The sequence below is a fragment of the Pseudophryne corroboree genome, chromosome 2 (assembly GCF_028390025.1).
Source record: "Pseudophryne corroboree isolate aPseCor3 chromosome 2, aPseCor3.hap2, whole genome shotgun sequence".
In the NCBI taxonomy this organism is placed as follows: domain Eukaryota; kingdom Metazoa; phylum Chordata; class Amphibia; order Anura; family Myobatrachidae; genus Pseudophryne; species Pseudophryne corroboree.
In genome coordinates this window covers 491,050,043-491,069,689 of record NC_086445.1, presented here as the reverse complement: position 1 = coordinate 491,069,689, position 19,647 = coordinate 491,050,043, and the positions used below count along the sequence as shown (strand labels likewise).

The following is a 19,647-nucleotide window of genomic DNA, read 5'->3' as shown; positions in this document are numbered from 1 at the left end:
GCCATGGCCGGATTATAGGCGGGACGGATGGGGGGTGAGGGGTCGTCCAGGGGGGCCCCCACACTGTGGGGTCCACTCTGTAGTGTCTGTCTACATCCTCCCAAGCTGGCTCCAATACCCTCCACTCGCAGACATAATACCGAGATTTGTGGATATATTGGAAAGGAGGCAAAGCAGCACCAGCAGTTGAACTGGACCCCGAACAACTTCTCTCTGTCCCCTCTTTCGCTTCACTCTTTCTTGCGTTCTCTCTCTCTCTTTTGCTCCTCTATCTAACTGTCCCCTTTTTCTCTCCCCCTCTTTCTCCCTGACACCGTTTCTCTCTTTCTTTTTCTCTTTTTCTCTCTGACATCCTCTTTCTCTCTGACATCATCTCTGTCTTGTTTGCTCCTCTCTCTCTCTCTCTCTCTCTTTCTCCGACACCCTATCTCTTTCTCATTCTCCTCTTTATTTCTCTCTACCTCTCTTTCTCTCCTGGACACCATCTCCTCTCTCTCTCTCTCTCTCTCTCCTTCCTTCCCTCCCTTCCTCCCCTCTATTGCCCTCACACTCTCGCTCCTGCTCCCCTAAGGGGTATAGTAGTGTCAGTGGCGGGTGGCAGAAACACTTATATTGGCGGGGGCCCCCACAAATTAATTGCTACGGGGCCCCCACTAGTCTTAATCTGGCCCTGCACAGGAATCAGGCACCTGGACGGGAAGGAGGAGAAGAAGCTGGGATCCCTGGGTCAGTTACAGCTATCTCCCTCCTCCTATCTCTCTTCTGGTTGGGAAGTTCTGTCTGTAGCTCATGAAACCTGATACTCCTGAGTCTCTGCCTGCACTGCATACAGTCCTGATCGCATTCTGGCTGCCTAGTTCAGCTGCTGCACAAGAGGAAGAGCTAGTGATGTCAGTGTGCTCTGGCCGGGGGAGGGGGGGCTTGGCTACAGTATCCCCTGCGCCTCCCCCTCCTTCCTTAATCTGGCTATGATGCATAGTCTGCATCGAGCACCCAAACCAGAGGACCAGTACACTCTCAAATTGCTTACAGGTCTTCGCCGGGACAGGCTCTTATCGGAGCCCGTTTCCTGGCAAGAACTTTTTAATAAATTTCCCAGAAAATATTCATGTTCACTTTGTAAATTTACGTGAAATTTATTTATCACATCTGCATTAAAAATGTGGTACAGTTTCTCAGCTCAGGTGTAATCTCACTAATGAAATGGTATAGGTTGGTGTTTTTAATGCTCTTTATCTTATGATGTGTCAGTGCTATCAGTGCTATCGACTGAATAACTGGGCCAATATGAAATAAGGGGCGTGATCATGCTATGCTGGAGGCGTGGCCATATAACATTGTGGCATGCCCTTCCCTAAAAACATACTTGCATTGCCACATGAACCAGCAGTAGGTGAGTCAGCGGACATAAATACCTTGTCGGAAAGATCCTGGATTTTGGGACAAACCTCTAAAATGGAACTGACCCATCTACATCCTGTAGGTACAGTGGGAAGTATGTAAATGATTTTTTTTTTTTAAATTGGTGAATGCTGCTTTATTTCAGAATCATATCTGTCTAATGCATTACATAAAATTGTTCCCAGCATTCTATTAGATCAAGCCTCTAGGGATTTGTTGTTATGCGAAAGGCCATGACTCCTCTAGAGTTCATACAAAAATAAAAAGCTTTCTGCAAGTTACTGAGCATAAGATGGCCGTGAGAACAGCTCATCAAAGTGTTAATAGCAATGTTTTGTTCAGCCGTGCTTGTAATTGGTAAAGGCCGGAGTGGAGTTTCATTCCCTAATGAAATGCTGATGTTCAGGAAGTAAGAGAACCCAATCGATTGAGTTTAGAGGCTATTCGTAATTCTTTAGTAGAAGAAGTGGCGCATAACAATATTGTCATATGTATATATACAATCTGTGTTTGTTAATGGTATTTGAAGACTATGATGTACGGCAGGTTTCTAGCAAGGGTAATACATGCAAAATTCTGCAGATTATCTCTCTGTATGCCCTCTAATAGGCCCTACACACTGGGCGATATGAGTGAAAGCTATGAACAATCTCGTTCATTAATGAAAGAGATACCGTTCATATCTTTCAGTGTGGAGGCACCAGCGATGAACGATGCGCGGCCCCGCGCTCGTTCATCGCTGGTCCCCCGTCGCTTGTGCGTGCAGGCCAATATGGACAATCTCATCCATATTAGCCTGCACTGCTATGGAGCCCCCCGCTGGGTCGCCCGTCGGCCGTATCCGCCGTCGGGCAGCTCGGCGGCGGATCGCGCAATGTGTAGGGCCCTTAAGTCATATTTATGTCTTCAGACAAAGACAGGGCCTGATTAAGGGTTCCAGTCACCCTAGGCTAATATAGAAGTAGGGAGCTGAAATAACAACTTGCCCATATGATATAATATAATATAAGACTGAGGAGCACAGACAAAAAGCAAAAATAAATAAAGTAAAATATGTACAAAGTCTAGCAGTGAGACATGTGGAAGCCAGACAAATACAAAATGCCAACAAAAGTGCATGACAGCCAGGACATAGCATTAACACATTTGTTACTATATGCAACCACAATTGACTCATAAACTTAGTTTTGATAAGGAAAAGTTGCCTATTACATATAATTTTATCATGTTTTAGATAGGTTAGTGTCACACAGTTAGTGTGCTCTTGTTTTATATGAGACATTTAATCCATGTAACAGCATATAGTAATGTATGGATCACTTACCTACATTCTACTAACACTGCAGTCAGCACTTGTATAGTGTGTCATGGATTCAGAACATTCATTCATTCCTGGGTACCAATATCTGGAGGGTTTCAAAGCAGCAATAGTCAGTAATCATGGCAGATTACTAAACACTCCTTCTATCCTTCCCTCCCACAATGTAGTCTGTTTCCAATTTTAAATATAATGCCTACATCTAACATAAATCTTATTAGCTTGGATCTAATGCCTCCATCATGTAGACAGAGGTAACAGTATCCAGATATGATTGGAAAACATTAAATATTGTATATTAAAGAACATTAAATATAAACATTCTGAATATATATTGTCAAGCCTATTATCCAGACACTGCAGCAGGTTCTGCCTATTATTAGAACTACAGGTAATCCTTCAAATTTAGGAAACATTGTTTCAATCTGTGGGGAGCAGATGCTGCCTTCGTAAGTAACATTGAACGTCGGACCTGTATGTAGCTCCTACGTGCGATGCAGCTTACGACCCGCGGCAGTGCAGATATCAGCCGGATCGTATGCGATATTGCATAGTGTGTACGCACCTTAACTTATCTATGTATGACCGGATAATATAGCTAAAGTAATGTAAATTTTATTCAGACATTTAGTTATGTTATGTTAGTTTACATAATGCATAGAGATAAGGTGCAACTATGCAGAGCAAAAATAAGTATGAATGCTTATGTGCTTATAAGCCGTATATGAGTAACGTACTGAAGTGTGTAAAAGGTAGTCCCATATAATAAAATGTGGAAATTTGGAAAACCCTTAAGATATATAAAAAGTATGGGAATGAATGCAAATTTGTCGTTAAAAAACAGTGGCAGGTAAATGTTTTCTTCATTGGTAAAGTTAAAACAAAGCCGTAGGCAAGGGAACCACAACCAGTCCCTGCTAGAAGGCCCAGTGTGTCTACATGATAAGATGGCCCTGTTGTAGTTACCATCGGTGCAGGGAGTGCAGTTGCTATGGGGCCCAGAGCTGAGAGGGGCCCACCTTCCCTGTGCTATATACTTATTTCACTATTGGGTGGTACATAGGGGCCTTTACAAATTTTGCCTTGGGGCCTACAATATATCTAGTCGACCTACTGATTGTAATGTAGTATAAAATGAACTGGAGGGCATTATAATGTTACATATTATAATCTGGGGACACTGTAATGCCACACAGTATTAAATGGATGTAGTATAGTATGGCACAATATGAAGTGAAGGCACTGTAATGTGGTATAATATGAACTGGGGACACTATGACATAATGTGAATTGGGGGAATTGTGTTGCATAATGTGTATTGGCAGCCCAACAATCTGACATAATGTGAACTAGGGCACTGCAATGGTTCATAAAAGAAACTAGGGCACTACTATGGGACATAACATTAACAACTAATGTGGAGCAGTGTGTCTCTGGAAGCATTGGTACAAGAATCCCTTCAAAATGTTGCTATGGGGCCCACAAACCTCTGGCTACGCCCCTGGTCATAAGGATTGTAATTCTTTTTTTCCACTCTAGCCGGTAGTCAGCTAGGCAACAGAATATGTAGATATTAATGGATAATAGAAGATGAAGTTTTGTTTGAGTGTGATAGGTTACCAATTTCTGGTGGGTACATTGAGATATATACATGTATATTATATAAAGTAAGGAACATATGAAGCTGTCCTTAACTGCCGATCTTGTAGCACTACCGTGTGGTGCTTGGTATACATCAATGACATCAGCATAGTTTTCTGAATCATCTTGAGTAGAAATAAAATAGGAGAAGTGGCCTTAGCAAACACGTTAGCGTGCTACATTCCATTGTGTTCCCCACAGTATCTTGGCCAAACCATATATATTATCACCGAATACCCTATGGAAGCATTCCATAACATGCTACCACGGGCCAAGACCATCAACTCTTGGCTTGTACTTCATTTACTATATAGTTGCCAGATTTAAGAATGTGATTTATGAGAGTTTTCTTTAACCTTTTTCCCAGCATAATAAGAGTTGGTAAACCAACCCAAGACCGTGTGCCAAGATTTAGCTACAGCAGTGCACAGATGTAGACAATATGGTCATAGGTAGTGACTGGTGACTGCAGACATACTAAGGTGCATATACTGTATAAAACAGTGCCTCGCTGCCAGTGACCTCTAATAGACTAAAGTTATTAGGTAAAGCTTGGCCAATTTAAAGCAATTATATAATTGAATAAATCATCAAAGTACATTTTGTAAATTTAAATGAATGCATTTGTTTGTTAGATTATATATATATACTAAATGACGAAATGCTTACTTCCATATAAGTTTTTTTTTTTTTTAATAATGATTATTTTACTTTTGTATATTTTGGATTTTTACTGCCATGTTTGTACCTTTATTTGGGTTAGTCCCGCGTCAGCGCTGTTCACACTGCACAGGGGTGTAGTGCTAGCGCTAGGAGATGTCATCATCTCCTTGCGCCGGTAATGAGGATCTCCGATGCTATGAACAGGACCAGGGTGGAATGACCTGGCTTACCTGTTCACACTGCCACCTAACCCAGATCCTTCCCAGGGACCAACCTTGCAAGCTACTCCCGTTGGATCGCTGGACCCGGGTTATCCTTTTTTCACCAAGCCACAACAATAACCTGGGTTATTACGATGATGTTAAAAGGGGTATTATTTTTGTTAAAATATTAAAAAACCCATAAAGAAAAAAGTTATAAAAGTTAAAAATTTAAGTTCTAGTAAACTGTTTTCTTTGTGCTTTTGTAAGAGGACTGTAAATTGGGTTTTGGTAGGCCAGTTTTCCTATAAGAACAGTGCCTGCACCTAGTCACACAGACGTGAGATGCCTACAGATCTAAGCCACCTCAAGCCCTGTTCCTTCTCCTAAAAACATCCCTATATTGCTATTGTTCAGACACACACAACCAGTTCTGACTGGTAGAAGAAACAAGTCTCGACTGTTAGGACTGCAGAACAGTCCCTAAAACTCAAGATCGTTTCTCCTAAATTATACATTTTGGGAACTGTGATATTACTCTACAAACACGATAAACACTTAAGTCTGCTGATTTGCAGTTTGTCTGTCTTATGCTGGCCATACATCAGGTCGATATCGTGTATGAATACACGATATTGACGCATCGACTGACGCATTGTGGCACATCATTGCAATTACGATGAGATGAGCTGCCCCGTGGGTCACATGTCGCATTAAATTATCATACATGCAGCCCGTATTTATCTGTCGTAATCGAATGCACATTGTATGCACATCGTACCATGTTTGATGTACACACGATGCATCGGACTCTTTTAAGTGGCATTTCCCTGGATTCTTTTAATTTGATATTATTTTTTTGGGTGAGACATCCCATCGATTGTTTAATGACCTGTTGTATGTCTAGAGCCCCAAATCATGTGTCCAGAGCTGCCAGGGGAATTGAAGAGAAATCGAGCCTGGAATCGGATTGGATGCTTGTCGTCCTGGTGTATGGCCAGCATTAGGCCTATTTCTAGGGGTCCCTTTTACAATTCATGCCAGGCTGAATATTATGTATTTCCTGATAGCTGAATATTTTATATCTGCTGATGAGCATCTATGTCAATGTAAATATAGTGAGTTATCGAAATTGCTGCGGTGGATACCTAATTACTGGAGCAATTCAGTATTCGAAAAGCAGCTGTCCCTGCGATCCCCTAACACTTACCCTAGGTGACCCTCCAGCTGACTGCACGTCTGACCTGAGGTTACACATGTGTACAACCAAAGGTCACACAGTACAGAGGCAGCGGACGGATCCACTTGGCTTGTTCTTCTCTACCTCAGACCTCATTCCCATAGGAAGGAGTGGGACTACAGGAACCAGCGCCATCTGAGTTTGCTGAATACTAGGCGGCCCTGTTGGGCCCCTAACTATAAATGGGACCATTCTATAACGTTTCCACATTTGTAAAAAGCCAATTATTGATGATGAATAGGCCCCTGAGCAAAGTAATCAGTACTAAACCTTCATTGCATCCAAGACTATTCTGCTTGTCCATTACCTGATGAAATCACTGTAAGGGGAAAAGACAATTACAATGAGTTTAAATTGTATTTTGCAGTTTTGTTTCCCAGTAATTTGCCTATAACAGCTTACAACACCCCAGGTGACAAACCAGCACTATTGCACTCTGTTTCACCAGTTACAATAAGCAGAAAGTATTTGTGGCAAATTCCTGTAGCAGATGTATAATTGAAATGCAATAATTAAAAATTATTTTTAACATCGCTGTCAATTGGGTTATTTCACAGTTTTAAATATAGCTGATATCTTTGCTTTGACAGACACAATTACAAGTTCTAAGTAACAAAATGCAATTCTCCAGTGGTGTTAGCCAGCCCTGTGTGTGGCACACATATACTATCACAGAACTCTTTGTTACTGTACAGATTTGGCAGGGAAACCAGAATGGTGCTGTTTGGGGCCACCCTCTTCTTCCCAGCTGTCAAGATGCTACTGCTCAGAGTTGGCCTTTGGGAAGATGTCTCTTTCGCTGCTACGTCTGTGACTGCTTGTTCCTATAGAGATTTATACGGTCTGGCAGAAGGCTTACACTTTCCCCTACTTGAGGAGGACACATTTTGATTAACAGAATAGGAAGGAAGCCAGTGACATTCTCTATTCTCTCTGTATTATGCTGCGATAGGTTTTATAGTTGTCAGAAGATTAAAAACAACTGTATCTTGCAGCTATTCTTCAGGACTTGTATCTCCTTTACTAAAACTTTGAGAGACAAAGACAACAAATACATAAGACTATGAATATATACTGTATACTTTCTTAGTCTTTTTATGGCAACAACACTGTTGATACTAATAGAAAAGCATACATTGAAAAGGTATTTTATAATGTTATTTTGCATAAAGAAAACAAATTTATTAAATTTGTATATAAAGATTTTAGTAGTTGTTTGGGTAAATTGATAATAAAAAAGAAAAAGAAAATTTTGAGACCTTACACACATATATATATATATATATATATATATAAAGCTCCTTACAGTTACTGGAGGAGATGTATCAAGCAGAGATAAAGTGGAGACGTTGCTCATGGCAACCTATTAACTTAACTGTTATTTATCTAGCAGTCTTTTTAATATGAAAGTTTGAAGATGATTAGTTGCCATACTTACTGACTTTTTCATTCTCCTCTTTGGGAGAAGCTCGGAGAGGAGACGCAACATGTCACTTCGGTGGGCAGAGCCTAACTGACTCATCATTATGCCCCACCCCCAGCACTAGGAAACACCCGCGATTTGCGGGTCTAGAGCAAGGGGTAGAGCTTAAAGGCTGTCCCCAACTCAGGAAAACACCCGCGATTTGTGGGTCCACAGTAAGGGGGGAGCTAAATGGCTCATTTCAGTAATTTAGCCTTGCCCCCTTCTCACGGCCCCACGATTGACGGTAATTTTTACAACATCCTCCCCGCTTCACTGGGAAGCGGGCAGGATGCGGGAGAGTCACCTACCCGTCCGGGGCTGCAAGGGACTCCTCCAATTATCAGGGAGACACCCGCAGCTTCCCGGGAGGGTAGTCAAGTATGTTAGTTGCATTGTGAAACTTCTCTACTTTATCTTTCTCCAAGGCTTGATACAGCTACCCTGCTGTGTTATATTAGTCAGTTCAATGGTTAAAACTGCAGATATTAAAGTAGTAAGCCACAATAAATATATTTTCTAAGTATGAAATGCTTTACATATTATATGGCGGGCAGCAGATAGATGAAGCAAGGCAATAGTCTTGAATAATCCTAATAATCTACAAAATATACATTTAAAATGAGGGTAAAAATGGTGGTCTGCAAAATAAAGGTGGATGAACCACAACCAATCATTATTAAATAGATTACTAAGTATATTTAGTAAGCCATCTCTCTTCTAAATTATCTTCTAACTTTTTTATTTGTGCTAATGCAGTTAACAAAAAAAACAAACAAAATAAAACCTGGTTATAATGTTGAAACAAAGCAAGAATGATAAAAAAGCAAGCTACCAAAAAAGGCTGCCTCACTGCATCATCTGTCTAATTTATACACAGCAGCTTCCAACCCCCACTAGCTCCAGACTGTTGTATGATTTAATTATATTCTGCCTGCAGTAAGTAACATACATTCAGTTAATATCTGGGACAGTAACATCATGAGTGATTTCAGGGATTTCCAGCATTTGTGGCCAAGTGATAACTTTGCTTTAATTATTCAAGAACATTATCACTTGTGCAGCTAGTTTGGAACTGAGTTTAAATATAGATGGGGTTTTTATACTTGGAAAACAGAGCTGGTCAGAACGTCAGTCTTATCATGTGACCTGTACTTCAGTGCAAAGCAGCTATCCTCATAGGAGATTATGATCATATTTCAGTCTCCATGGTAACTTGAACAGCACTGAAGTTTAAAGGTACCGTATCTTTTGCTTGTTTTCCATATATTTTCTAGGTCCAAACTATAGAAGGTAAAAGTCTTCCTGGTTTTATGCAAGCAGTACGATTTTATAGCAGAATTGCTCGAATGGGCCTATAGTTGACAATAATTGTGATCTATGCATTATATAGAGTAAAATAAAAAATACAAATTTATGAAGGAAGAATATATTTAAAATGAATCTTCTATTACTGTCCAATTTAGGTGGGACGGTCCATATTTGATGGCTCTGTCCCGACTTCCCTATCGGGATAACTTTGTCCCACGAGTGAGGAAGCTACTGTAAGGCTGTGTACACACGGCGCGATGTGCCTTACAGCCCGATATTGACTATTCAACGGGGCCTATACACACACACACACACATATATATAATAAGGGATCAGTACGAAATCCCGCCGGACGGGATCTCGGCGGTCGGAATACCGACACCGGAATCCCGACAGGCGCAATCCCGACAGGGGGGCGAGCGCAATGCAGCCCCTTGCGGGCTCGCTATGCTCGGCACACTGCGGGCACGGTGCCTCGCTACGCTCGGCACACTAATTTATTCTCCCGCTGTGGGTGTCGTGGACACCCACATAGGGAGAATATGTCGGGATTGTGCCGGTCGGGATTCCGGTGTCGGTATTCCGACCGCCAGGATTCCGTCCGGCGGGATCTTGACCGCATCCCTATAATACATATATAACACATTCATATATACGTACACAAACACACACACACATATATAAACAAACACACATACATATTGTACATACACAAGCACACATACAAACCCATACATACATACATACACATACATATACATACATATAAATACACACATAAACAAAGATTTCAAATTTACATATACTGTACAGTACAGCGTTATACCAGAGGCTGGGAGAAGAGGGGCGGACGTGTGAGGACGGAGGGAGCTGTTGTGGGTGGGCATGTGCAGCCATCAGCTCCCCCGGCCCCTGGGACATTCTGTGACTGTAAACAGAGAGCTACACAGCTCTCTGTTGTTGCTGCAGCTCTGCGACCGTGATTGCGGTTGTGGCTTTTGCTGAGACAAAGACACAGCTGTCTCTGTCTCAAAATGAAAATTCAGCTCATCAGGGGGGGTTTCCAGGTGCACGGACCCTCCCTTCCCACCTGCGTGCGCCACTGCACCATAAGCATACCTCCCAACTGTCCTGATTTTCGCGGAACAGTCCCATGTTTTTGGGTCTGTCCCGCTGTCCCTCCCGTGGGCCGCAGTGTCCCGCGGTGGCAGGGGGGGGGGGCAGTTGGGAGGCTCCCTAACACTCGCTGCTCTGCTCAGTTCAGAGCAGAGCAGTGGTGAATAGACGCTGTGTGTATGCGCACAGCGTCTATTCCAGTGAGGCAAAGGGACTGGGGGCATGGCCAGCAGCTCACAGAGCTCTGGCCATGCCCCCATTGTGACGGATATTGGAGGCGTGGCCCACAATCATGTTATCCACTCAAGAACACGCCCCTTTTAATAGGCCACCCCCCTTTTCAGTGCAGCATGGCTTCGCCGCGCCCAGGAGTCCCGACTTGGACAATCCAAATGTTGGGAGGTATGCCATAGGTGGAATATAGATTATAGTGTATGTCCCTCATATCCAGCTAATGTTATGATTTTGCTAATCTAATGATAATATTTCATTAGGCTGTTACTCATAACAATAAAATAATAATGAATTTATTTTATGTAGTGCTCTTTCTCCAATAGGACTTAAGGCATTTGAATGGAGATAAAGTGGATGGAGATAAAGTACCAGCCAATCGGCTCCCAACTACCATGTCCCAGGCTGTGGTTAAAAAATGACAGTTCGGAGCTGGTTGGCTGGTACCTTATCTCCGTCCACATTATTTCCATCTAAGGCTCAGTAAATAGACCCTTAGGGCACACTTTACTACCAGGTCAGAGGTCTACTTATGATAGGTGAACACTACAGCATTCCTGTATGCCTGAAGTAGTTTCCAGTGACAACGTGGCACTAAATGCAACATATTTATGTCACTGTTAACAAAAGTAATATACAATACATCAGTATGAAGACCTTGTGTAATTCTCTGATGCAGGGGGAAATAAAATTGCATGCGTGAAATGTAAGAAAACCTGCAGCTGTGGGGTTTAGGTATACAATAAAAGGAGAGAGAATGGGACACAGTGATTTCTATAGAAATCACTGTGTCTTTTTTTCTGACACCACCAGAGCAAGTATGGTTTTTCCTAAATTTGTTATTTTTAGGAAAAATCACCGGGACTTGCTCTGGCGCCCCGGTAGCACCCCAGAGGACTAATTAGCAATTGCAAGTTTCCAATTAGCTTAATTAGTCAGTATTTACTCACCTTCCGAAACAGAGTCTTCTTCTTCCAGCGTCGGGAGACGGCCCTCTGTAGCAGCAGTGAGTATGCAGTGTGTGTGTGTGTGTGTGTGTGTGTGTTTGCATGTGTGTGTGAGTATGTATAAGTGTGCATGAGTGTGTGTGTGTATGCATGTGAGTGACCTCCACTGTGTGTAATCCCCCTGGAGCCAGCTGTTGGGAGAACTACATCTCCCAGCAGCCCTTGCACCTCCCAGCACCACAGTAGCCTCCCAGCAGCCCCCTCCCCAGTGGCAAGATGGAAGGGAGACCAACGGAGATCACCTGCCAGATGAGTATGGTTTGTTTTTTCATTTCAGTGCTGAAAACCCGGCAAGCACTTTTTTATAAATTGCATATCGTGGGTATCGGAAGCGTGTATACCCGCAGTTTCTTACCTCACTAAGACCCCTTTCACATCGCACTAAAAACCCGGTATCGACACGGCATATTGCCGTGTCGAAACGGGGCAGTGTGCGATGTGAAAGCTCCTTTTCAGAATTAGCGGGTCGCCTGACCCGGTAACTCAACCCGGTAAAAAAGAAGGGTTATTACCGGGTTGATTACCGGGTCAGGCGCAGTGTGAATGGGAGCCGTTCCGATGCGACACGGCTCGCATTCACAGCATAGGGAGAGGCGGCGCAGGAGATGAGCTCATCTCCCAGCGCCGCCTCCACCCCCGCCCCTGCTGCTGCTGCGTCCTCCGCTGCTATGGCAACCGACCCGGTATATTGCCGGGTCGGAAAGCCAGCAACGGAGCGCAAATGCCGGATCCCACCCGGTAAGTACACGTTTCTCTTACCGGGTAGGATCCGGCATTTGTGATCTGAATGCAGCATAAACCTCACGCCCAACTGAATTCCCCCTTAGTGTTACTTAAAAAAAACAATCCCTGTCTGGGTCAAGGAGTACAGTATATACGTTGTGGAACCATCATATTGGTGCATGTGCACAAAATGCAATTTAATTGATAAAAATGATATTATCCTTAACTATTGATGAGGTTTTTTATGACCTGCAATAACATAAAAAAATGTGTCAGTTATCTGACTTTAAACCATTACATTGTGGATTTTTGTATATGCTGGCCTGCATTCATCATGAAGTGCAACAGCAAAGTAAAACAATAGAATAGTAGCGTATTTGACATGTTAGCTTTCCTAGTTTTATATCTGAGAACCGTACTAATGAATTCTTAACTAATTGACTTGATATGTAATGGTAGGCAGCCAGAGGCTAAAACAGGATGTGAAGCTTTGATGTGGCTGAAATCCTATTACAGTTTGGATAGTGGAAGATGGCTGATTAAACGCTGCATCCCATCCACAAATAACTAACGTGGTAAAGCTTGTGACGGGGTGAATATGTAACCCAAAGCTGTGTAGACAATACAGTTTGTGTGAGATAATACTTAGGAAAATTCTCCCTGCATTATTGGGAGGGGTGGTCTTCTGTATGCCGGCGGTCGGGCTCCCGGCGCTCAGTATACTGGCGCCGGGAGCCCGACAGCCGGCATACCGACACTTATTTTCCCTCGTGGGGGTCCACGACCCCCATAGAGGGAGAATAACGCGCGCCACCGTGCCCGTAGCGTGGCGAGCGCAGCGAGCCCGCAAGGGGCTCATTTGCGCTCGCCACGCTGTCGGTAAGCCGGCGGTCGGGTACCCGGCGCCGGTATGCTGGTCGCCGGGAGCCCGACCGCCGGCCAGCCGTAGTGAACCCATTGGGAGGATAACCCTAATAAAGGTGATCTAAATTAAAACATTTTCACAATCAGCTATTTTCTTTCCTTAATTAATAAGTAACACAATATCAGGTGGGATACCCGGCTGATACAGGAAGGATCTAAATATGATTGCCAAGCGTTCACCAATATTTCCTAGCATGCGCTATCCAACATGCATAATAAGTTAGATCTGCTGTCTGAATGCTCGGCTGTGGTTACAACCATAAATGGACAAATCAGTAAGCACTTTGGTAAAGGCGCTGAAATACAATGCTCTTATACACTGGAGACTTGTTCATAAATAGGTTAGTGGCTATTTCACTTCTCAACATATACCCCACTGTAAGAGGCTATGGATCATTTGAATAAAATACATGTTAATAAATATTAATAATGTTAACACAAGAAATCTGTTCATGTTCATAATTGGTTTAGGTACTGTACTCCAGTTATCAGCAGAATGCAAAACTAAGTCACCTTACTGTATGTCACCTTATAACATCTGTCAACAAGAACTTCTTTATAAAGCAGAAGAAAACTTGGTATTGTAGAATCTTATGAGAGTTCAACAAGAAGCTGTGGCTATTGCTAGTGATCATCATCATCATCATCGTTATCACCATCATCATCGTCAGTGTGTATTTGCACTAACCTACCACCCCAGACATCTACAATGCTACCTCTATGACAATGTGTGTTTCTGTGTGGGTCTGCATTCTTTTGTAATGATACACACATGCTATTACTGTATAATCAACTACATTATAATGAGCAAAATGCTTCATACTTGCATACAGTATGTGTGCGTCTTATTTCTGGGCATGGGCAGAACCATTTTACACTACGTAAACTTGTGTAAATCCAACTTTGCATCAGCCTCATTATATATTCAAGTAAATAGTAGAGATGAGCGCCTGAAATTTTTCGGGTTTTGTGTTTTGGTTTTGGGTTCGGTTCCGCGGCCGTGTTTTGGGTTCGAACGCGTTTTGGCAAAACCTCACCGAATTATTTTTGTCGGATTCGGGTGTGTTTTGGATTCGGGTGTTTTTTTCCAAAAACACTAAAAAACAGCTTAAATCATAGAATTTGGGGGTCATTTTGATCCCAAAGTATTATTAACCTCAAAAACCATAATTTACACTCATTTTCAGTCTATTCTGAATACCTCACACCTCACAATATTATTTTTAGTCCTAAAATTTGCACCGAGGTCGCTGTGTGAGTAAGATAAGCGACCCTAGTGGCCGACACAAACACCGGGCCCATCTAGGAGTGGCACTGCAGTGTCACGCAGGATGTCCCTTCCAAAAAACCCTCCCCAAACAGCACATGACGCAAAGAAAAAAAGAGGCGCAATGAGGTAGCTGTGTGAGTAAGATTAGCGACCCTAGTGGCCGACACAAACACCGGGCCCATCTAGGAGTGGCACTGCAGTGTCACGCAGGATGGCCCTTCCAAAAAACCCTCCCCAAACAGCACATGACGCAAAGAAAAAAAGAGGCGCAATGAGGTAGCTGACTGTGTGAGTAAGATTAGCGACCCTAGTGGCCGACACAAACACCGGGCACATCTAGGAGTGGCACTGCAGTGTCACGCAGGATGTCCCTTCCAAAAAACCCTCCCCAAACAGCACATGACGCAAAGAAAAAAATAGGCGCAATGAGGTAGCTGTGTGAGTAAGATTAGCGACCCTAGTGGCCGACACAAACACCGGGCCCATCTAGGAGTGGCACTGCAGTGTCACGCAGGATGTCCCTTCCAAAAAACCCTCCCCAATCAGCACATGATGCAAAGAAAAAGAAAAGAAAAAAGAGGTGCAAGATGGAATTATCCTTGGGCCCTCCCACCCACCCTTATGTTGTATAAACAAAACAGGACATGCACACTTTAACCAACCCATCATTTCAGTGACAGGGTCTGCCACACGACTGTGACTGATATGACGGGTTGGTTTGGACCCCCCCCAAAAAAGAAGCAATTAATCTCTCCTTGCACAAACTGGCTCTACAGAGGCAAGATGTCCACCTCATCTTCACCCTCCGATATATCACCATGTACATCCCCCTCCTCACAGATTATCAATTCGTCCCCACTGGAATCCACCATCTCAGCTCCCTGTGTACTTTGTGGAGGCAATTGCTGCTGGTCAATGTCTCCGCGGAGGAATTGATTATAATTCATTTTAATGAACATCATCTTCTCCACATTTTCTGGATGTAACCTCGTACGCCGATTGCTGACAAGGTGAGCGGCGGCACTAAACACTCTTTCGGAGTACACACTTGTGGGAGGGCAACTTAGGTAGAATAAAGCCAGTTTGTGCAAGGGCCTCCAAATTGCCTCTTTTTCCTGCCAGTATAAGTACGGACTGTGTGACGTGCCTACTTGGATGCGGTCACTCATATAATCCTCCACCATTCTATCAATGTTGAGAGAATCATATGCAGTGACAGTAGACGACATGTCCGTAATCGTTGTCAGGTCCTTCAGTCCGGACCAGATGTCAGCATCAGCAGTCGCTCCAGACTGCCCTGCATCACCGCCAGCGGGTGGGCTCGGAATTCTGAGCCTTTTCCTCGCACCCCCAGTTGCGGGAGAATGTGAAGGAGGAGATGTTGACAGGTCGCGTTCCGCTTGACTTGACAATTTTGTCACCAGCAGGTCTTTCAACCCCAGCAGACCTGTGTCTGCCGGAAAGAGAGATCCAAGGTAGGCTTTAAATCTAGGATCGAGCACGGTGGCCAAAATGTAGTGCTCTGATTTCAACAGATTGACCACCCGTGAATCCTTGTTAAGCGAATTAAGGGCTGCATCCACAAGTCCCACATGCCTAGCGGAATCGCTCCGTGTTAGCTCCTCCTTCAATGCCTCCAGCTTCTTCTGCAAAAGCCTGATGAGGGGAATGACCTGACTCAGGCTGGCAGTGTCTGAACTGACTTCACGTGTGGCAAGTTCAAAGGGCATCAGAACCTTGCACAACGTTGAAATCATTCTCCACTGCACTTGAGACAGGTGCATTCCACCTACTATATCGTGCTCAATTGTATAGGCTTGAATGGCCTTTTGCTGCTCCTCCAACCTCTGAAGCATATAGAGGGTTGAATTCCACCTCGTTACCACTTCTTGCTTCAGATGATGGCAGGGCAGGTTCAGTAGTTTTTGGTGGTGCTCCAGTTTTCTGTACGTGGTGCCTGTACGCCGAAAGTGTCCCGCAATTCTTCTGGCCACCGACAGCATCTCTTGCACGCCCCTGTCGTTTTTTAAAAAATTCTGCACCACCAAATTCAAGGTATGTGCAAAACATGGGACGTGCTGGAATTGGCCCAGATTTAATGCACACACAATATTGCTGGCGTTGTCCGATGCCACAAATCCACAGGAGAGTCCAATTGGGGTAAGCCATTCCGCGATGATCTTCCTCAGTTGCCGTAAGAGGTTTTCAGCTGTGTGCGTATTCTGGAAAGCGGTGATACAAAGCGTAGCCTGCCTAGGAAAGAGTTGGCGTTTGCGAGATGCTGCTACTGGTGCCGCCGCTGCTGTTCTTGCGGCGGGAGTCCATACATCTACCCAGTGGGCTGTCACAGTCATATAGTCCTGACCCTGCCCTGCTCCACTTGTCCACATGTCCGTGGTTAAGTGGACATTGGGTACAGCTGCATTTTTTAGGACACTGGTGACTCTTTTTCTGAGGTCTGTGTACATTTTCGGTATCGCCTGCCTAGAGAAATGGAACCTAGATGGTATTTGGTACCGGGGACACAGTACCTCCAACAAGTCTCTAGTTGGCTCTGCAGTAATGATGGATACCGGAACCACGTTTCTCACCACCCAGGATGCCAAGGCCTCAGTTATCCGCTTTGCAGTAGGATGACTGCTGTGATATTTCATCTTCCTCGCAAAGGACTGTTGAACAGTCAATTGCTTACTGGAAGTAGTACAAGTGGGCTTACGACTTCCCCTCTGGGATGACCATCGACTCCCAGCGGCAACAACAGCAGCGCCAGCAGCAGTAGGCGTTACACGCAAGGATGCATCGGAGGAATCCCAGGCAGGAGAGGACTCGTCAGACTTGCCAGTGACATGGCCTGCAGGACTATTGGCATTCCTGGGGAAGGAGGAAATTGACACTGAGGGAGTTGGTGGGGTGGTTTGCGTGAGCTTGGTTACAAGAGGAAGGGATTTACTGGTCAGTGGACTGCTTCCGCTGTCACCCAAAGTTTTTGAACTTGTCACTGACTTATTATGAATGCGCTGCAGGTGACGTATAAGGGAGGATGTTCCGAGGTGGTTAACGTCCTTACCCCTACTTATTACAGCTTGACAAAGGGAACACACGGCTTGACACCTGTTGTCCGCATTTCTGGTGAAATACCTCCACACCGAAGAGCTGATTTTTTTGGTATTTTCACCTGGCATGTCAACGGCCATATTCCTCCCACGGACAACAGGTGTCTCCCCGGGTGCCTGACTTAAACAAACCACCTCACCATCAGAATCCTTCTGGTCAATTTCCTCCCCAGCGCCAGCAACACCCATATCCTCCTCATCCTGGTGTACTTCAACACTGACATCTTCAATCTGACTATCAGGAACTGGACTGCGGGTGCTCCTTCCAGCACTTGCAGGGGGCATGCAAATAGTGGAAGGCGCATGCTCTTCACGTCCAGTGTTGGGAAGGTCAGGCATCGCAAACGACACAATTGGACTCTCCTTGTGGATTTGGGATTTCAAAGAACGCACAGTTCTTTGCGGTGCTTTTGCCAGCTTGAGTCTTTTCAGTTTTCTAGCGAGAGGCTGAGTGCTTCCATCCTCATGTGAAGCTGAACCACTAGCCATGAACATAGGCCAGGGCCTCAGCCGTTCCTTGCCACTCCGTGTGGTAAATGGCATATTGGCAAGTTTACGCTTCTCCTCCGACAATTTTATTTTAGGTTTTGGAGTCCTTTTTTTTCTGATATTTGGTGTTTTGGATTTGACATGCTCTGTACTATGACATTGGGCATCGGCCTTGGCAGACGACGTTGCTGGCATTTCATCGTCTCGGCCATGACTAGTGGCAGCAGCTTCAGCACGAGGTGGAAGTGGATCTTGATCTTTCCCTAATTTTGGAACCTCAACTTTTTTGTTCTCCATATTTTATAGGCAGAACTAAAAGGCACCTCAGGTAAACAATGGAGATGGATGGATTGGATACTAGTATACAATTATGGACGGACTGCCACGGTTAGGTGGTATAAAAAAACCACGGTTAGGTGGTATATATTGTAATACAATTATGGATGGACGGACTGCCTGCCGAGTGCCGACACAGAGGTAGCCACAGCCGTGAACTACCGCACTGTACACTGGTTGATAAAGAGATAGTAGTATACTCGTAACAACTAGTATGACTGACTATGACGGTATAAAGAATGAAAAAAAAACCACGGTTAGGTGGTATATATTGTAATACAATTATGGATGGACGGACTGCCTGCCGAGTTCCGACACAGAGGTAGCCACAGCCGTGAACTACCGCACTGTACACTGGTTGATAAAGAGATAGTAGTATACTCGTAACAACTAGTATGACTGACTATGACGCTATAAAGAATGAAAAAAAAAACCACGGTTAGGTGGTATATATTATAATACAATTATGGATGGACGGACTGCCTGCCGACTGCCGACACAGAGGTAGCCACAGCCGTGAACTACCGCACTGTACACTGGTTGATAAAGAGATAGTAGTATACTCGTAACAACTAGTATGACACTATGACGGTATAAAGAATGAAAAAAAAACCACGGTTAGGTGGTATATATTATAATACAATTATGGATGGACGGACTGCCTGCCGACTGCCGACACAGAGGTAGCCACAGCCGTGAACTACCGCACTGTACACTGGTTGATAAAGAGATAGTAGTATACTCGTAACAACTAGTATGACACTATGACGGTATAAAGAATGAAAAAAAAACCACGGTTAGGTGGTATATATTATAATAATACAATTATGGATGGACGGACTGCCTGCCGACTGCCGACACAGAGGTAGCCACAGCCGTGAACTACCGCACTGTACACTGGTTGATAAAGAGATAGTAGTATACTCGTAACAACTAGTATGACTATGACGACGGTATAAAGAAAGAAAAAAAAATACCACGGTTAGGTGGTATATAATTATACAATTATGGATGGACGGACTGCCTGCCGAGTGCCGACTGCCGACACAGAGGTAGCCACAGCCGTGAACTACCGCACTGTACTGTGTCTGCTGCTAATATAGACTGGTTGATAAAGAGATAGTATACAACAATATACTACTATACTGGTGGTCAGGCACTGGTCACCACTAGTCACACTGGCAGTGGCACTCCTGCAGCAA

General features: G+C 44.1%; 1 protein-coding gene across 1 annotated transcript in view; it reads left to right on the top strand.

The window, feature by feature from the left end:
- NHS (NHS actin remodeling regulator) overlaps nt 1–19,647 on the top strand; it is a 315,160-nt gene that overhangs the window by 169,889 nt on the left and 125,624 nt on the right. The gene's annotated exons all lie outside the window — the stretch shown is intronic.